Source organism: Myodes glareolus, chromosome 2, assembly GCF_982192425.1.
Source record: "Myodes glareolus chromosome 2, mMyoGla1.1, whole genome shotgun sequence".
Taxonomy (NCBI): Eukaryota; Metazoa; Chordata; class Mammalia; order Rodentia; family Cricetidae; genus Myodes; species Myodes glareolus.
This window is the reverse complement of record NC_142027.1, coordinates 99923965-99929174: the sequence shown is the minus strand read 5'-3', so window position 1 is coordinate 99929174 and position 5210 is coordinate 99923965.

Genomic DNA, 5210 nt, shown 5'->3' with positions numbered 1-5210 from the left:
TGTGTTTTGATTTGTTTTTTTTCCCTTCATACTATTTGTGTTGTTAGCAGTGGCACAAATCCATCTTCATTAGGTTAGTTCGGTTTTAGGGTCAGGCCCTAGACCTCAGGTCCCTAAACTGCACTGTCCTCTACAACGTTCAACCAGGGAGAGGTAGTTATTGAGACAGGCATGTAGTGCACATCCATAATCCTACCACTCTAAGGGCTGAGATAGGAGGATAACAAGTTCAAGGCACAAAAACAGTGTATCATGTCTCACAGGGGATAGGGTTGTCTGTTCTGGAAACACAGCATTCCTTCTGCAAATTGGAGCCCAGGACCCTGTTCTGGATAGCTGAGGAGCCATGAAGCAGCCCTCCTCCTCTGCTGGGCAGAGCCAGTTAGAGGCTGCTCTGGAAACCGTTGCTTAGCCAGGTTCTTTCCTGTGCTCCACCCATGAGCAGAGAAAAGGGGGCCGCTGCCATCTTGGCTTAGAGATCCCTATGTGCAGCCTGAGCTATTTCCATCCTAACTCAGTATCACATTTGATGGGGCAAGACTAAGGATCATTCTAGATGCAAATCTAAATGAGTGGCAGGATCACTTGTGGGGTGGAGGTAGGAGGATTGCCATAAATTTGAGACTGCTCTGGTCTACATAGGTTCTGGGCCAGCCAAGACTACATATTAAGATCCTGTCTCCCAACACCAAAATCAATGAATGAATCTGAAGCAGTGTAATGTGTGACCATCTCTTCATTCCACTGCACAGGACAAGCCAGATAGACAACTAAACAGGGTCTCGTGTAGCCCAGGCTGGCCTGGAACTCCCTATGCAAGCAAGAATAACATTGAAGAACTGTGGTTTCCACCTCCAGAGTTGTAAGGTGTGCTCTGTGGTGCTGAGAGTGGAATCCAGAACCCTGTGTGTGCCAGGCCAGCACTCTGCCAACTGGGCCACAGCCCCAGGCCTCTGGGCGGCAGTTTGTCTCTGTTGGGGACTGGTTAGCAAGGGTCTAAGAATGTTAAGAAATTTGAAAGAAAATGACCCTTTTGATGATGCATGGCAGACCTTATTATCTCTAAGAGAGTGGCTGCAGCACCTGGGAGCTGGCCTGTTGGCCCTGCCTCAGTCACCCCTGTGCTGCAGTGTCCTCCTGGCACCCCTGACATCAGGAGCTCCTCCGTCAACACAGCCGTGTGTGCTTGACTATGCCAAGGTAACTGCTGAGTGCGCACAAGACCTCTATAGTTGCTGTTCCAGTTACACTTGGGAGCTGACAAAACTCGTGTGCACCAGAGGAAGTGAATAACCAGAATCCCAGCAGTAACCACTGTGCATGCTCCCCACTGGGCAAGGCTAGGCATCCTCCTGCCTCAGCCTCCCGAGTGCTGGAGGTACGGGTGCTCACTACTGCACCAGGCTCTGGACCTTCCTAAGGAACAGACTTTGAAGGGTTTCACTCTAGACTTGAGTTTCTCAATTGTCAGTGTGCTGTTCTGACTGAGAAGGTGGGTGTGCAGCTGAGTGCCCTTGAGAGCTGGGCTGGGATGCCATGACTGTGGTGGTTTGCCCCCTCTGGACCTTTGGCCTTGGGTGGCCAGAAGTTTCCCTTCTCTTCTGCTGACTGTTCTCAGATCTCAATCGCTTGCTCTGACCCTTGAAACAAAAAGGAGGTTATATTGAGCTGCTGTGAAAGGCCTTCCACTACCTTCTTGGCCAGTCCAGTCCACTGTGCGCAGGAGGCAACAAGGCGGGTGGGGGCAGAGTGAGAGCCAGCACATGCTAATGGAAGATGCTGTAGCAGCCCCACCCGCTCCCTCTTCCTAAGTGTGCATGAGGCTGCATTTTTTGGAAACTAGAGATGCAGAAAAAAATAGAGCAGGTCATGATCATTCCTAAGGCACTGTGCAGATTCCTGGAAGAGACAGAAAGCTGTCCAAGATGGAGCTCCCTGAGCTCCCTGAGCTCCTCCCCACCAAAGACTTGCTTCATTTGAGGTCCTAAAGCTCCCCCTCTGGTGCCCATGTCAATATAACCCCAGTACCAGGGAGCTTGAGGCAGGAGGATTTTGAATTCTGAAATAGGTTGAGACCCTGAGGTGGAAGGTGGAGAAAGGGGAGGGAGGGGAAAACAAGCCTCCTATTGCTTTGCAGTCTGAAAGTCCGTTTCTGTGTTTTTGTTTATTTTATATTGGGGGCATGCACACCACAGTGCATATGCGGAGGTCATAGGACAACTGGCAGAAGCCATTACCATCTACACCACCTGGTTTTAATGGCTATGATAAATAAATGACAAGAACCAAAGAAAGAAAGGGGCTGGGAAGATGGCAGAGTGCTTGTTTTGCCAGGACCTGAGTTCCAGCCCCAGAAGTCACTTAAAAAAATAAATAAATAAAATAAAATAAAATAAAGAGCCAGGTGTGGTGGTGCACACCTTTAATCCCAGCACAGAGACAGAGACACAGGGATCTCAGTGTGTTTGAGGCCAGCTTAGTCTACATAATGAGTTCCAGGACTCCCTGTCTTGGGAGGGAGAGAGGGCGGGCTTAGTAGTTAAGAGCATTTGACTTCTCTTTCAGAGGACCTGAGTTTAGTTCCCAGTGGCAGCTCACAACCATCTGTGACTTCACTTCAGGGGATCTGATGCCCTCTTCAACCCTGGCATGTACTGAATACATGTTGTGCACATACATGCAAGCAAAACACCTATACATATAAAAGTAATCTAAATATAAAAAAGCGGGGCTGGAGAGATGGTTCAGGGGTTAAGAGCACTGGTTGCTCTTCCAGAGGTCCTAAGTTCAATTCCCAGCAACACATGGTAGTTAACAACCATCTATAATAAGAACTGTCGCCCTCTTCTGGTATGCAGGCAGAACACTATACATAATAAAATAAATGTTAAGAAAAATAAATAAAAAAGCTATCTGGGCATGATAGCACATGTCTTTAATCCTAGCACTCAGGAGGCAGAGGCAGGCAGATCTCTGTGAGTGCAGGCCAGCTAGGGCTACACTGTGAGAACCTGTCTCAAAAATTAACAAAAGCAGGCTTAGTGGCATGTACCTATAATCCCTCCACTGGGAGTTGAAAACATTCCTGGGGTGCAAAGGCCTGCCAACCTAACACTCAGTGAATTCCAGGCCAAGGAGAAACTCAAAACAAGCTGTCTGAGGGAGGCTGACCTTTAGCATCTATGCACGAGCACATGCACGCACACGCACGCACACACACATGCACAATCTGCTTTGATCCATCGCTCGACCCCTGGTCACTCAGCTCCAGGCAGAGTATGACGGCACAGAGGGTGTAGTGGAGCCCAGCTGCTCACTACACAGCAGGTAGGAAGCAGAGTGAGAGCCAGCAGGTGAAGATGGACTCTTCAAGGCACTTCCCGAGTGACTTTCTTCTTGGGTTTCAGCTCCTAGCATTGAATTCAGCTAAGAACAGTGGACTTGCCCGCTCTTGAGGCAGCACCTTCCTGATCCAATCACATCTCAGTAGCGCTATCAGCAGGAGGCCCTTTAACAGAAGGCTTCAGAAGTTGCTTAATATCTAGTATTTCCTTTCATGATGCAGGGGTCAGAGGCAGAGCCTGAAAGCCTCACTTTGCAGATGTGGAAACTGAGGCAGAGCAAGGGTTAAGTGGCAGAACCAGAATTCTATTCCATTTTCTAGCACAGCTTTATCATCTCATTTTCTGGATGGCGCTGAGTGAATCCTACCAGCAGCTTCTCCAGGAGGGTCTGAGGACGGGAGAGCCAGTGATACGAACATGGCTGCTGCAGCACAAATCATGATTTTCTTCATCCCGTCACTACCTCAGTTCGGGTCCATTTCCAGAGCAGGAAGAAACAGTCCTCAGGGATTCATAAAAAACTTGCAAGCTGACTCAAAGGGGTTGAGGTGTGGCTCAGTGGTAGAACACCTGCCTAGAATCCTCCAGTGAGGGGCTGGGGTGTGGCTCAGTGGTAGAGTACTTGCCTAGAATCCCCCCAGTGAGGGACTGGGGTGTGGCTCAGTGGTAGAACACCTGCCTAGAATCCCCCAGTGAGGGGCTGGGGTGTGGCTCAATGGTAGAGCCCCTGCCTAGAACCCCCAGTGAGGGGCTGGGGTGTAGCTCCATGCATGTGCAAAGCCTTAGGTTCCTTACCCAACACCACCAGAAAGAGAAAGAGAGGGGAGAGGGAGTGAAAGGAGCCTGGTCCATGCCTCTCAACCCTCCTGAAGGCAGCTTGAGCTCAAACTGACTAGAGTTTACCAGAGCTCTGTTTTTCTCCGTGGGATTGCCTTGTTCTGTGTCCTGCTTTGAGGCCTCATCTCCTCTTCCAGGCTCCTGCCCTTTGCTCATACAGCTCACGCAGAAAGGGCTTCACTGCAGTGGGTCACTATCTAGAGTGGCTTGGCTTTACTTTGTTCACCCACTAAAGACGCTGGGTCATTTTAGGTCACTAGTTCAGGACAGAGGACGCCACAAGCTTACAGAGTCAGATCACTCAAGGCCTCCTGGGGCCATTTCCAGGCTTTTACCCTGGGCTCTTACTGACAGAACGGAAGCCAGGGAAGTACTGTCCCATGGGAAGATCGCTGGTACAGTGTTTTTTTCCTAGCCAAACCAAAGAAACCTGACTTTGCCAAGGCTAAGGAAACAAACCTACAGGAACAGCAAGGTAGGGTCCCAGGATCAGGGTTCCTCTGTCTTGGTGACAGGAGCAGTAACTCATGAAAATCTGAGCTAAATCTTCTGGTGGCACAGGGAGAATGGAGGCAGGAGAATCACAAGTTCAAAGCCTGCCTGCCTGAGTTCAAATCCAGCCCCAGAAATTTAAGGAGACAATGTAAAAAGTAAAAAAACTGGGGATGTAGCTCAACCGCAGAATGCTTGCTGACTGTGTAGGGTCCTGAGTTTGAATCCCAAACCACAGTAAGAAAAAAGAAAAAGATGCACTGGGCACGGGCTGTGGGAACCACTCCAAACTTAATTTTTTTTTTAAATTTTACCAGACATAGAGCTTTGATCCTAGAACTCAGAACTCAGGGGCAGAGACAGGTGGATCTCGTGAGTTTGAAGCCAGCCTGGTCTAAGAATGAGTTCCAGGACAGCCAGGGCTACACAGAGAAACCCTGTCTTGAAAAACAAAAACATAAACGTATTACATATATTGATTTACTCTCTGTGTGTGTTTACACTATAGTGCACTATGGCATGTGTGAGGTCAGAGGA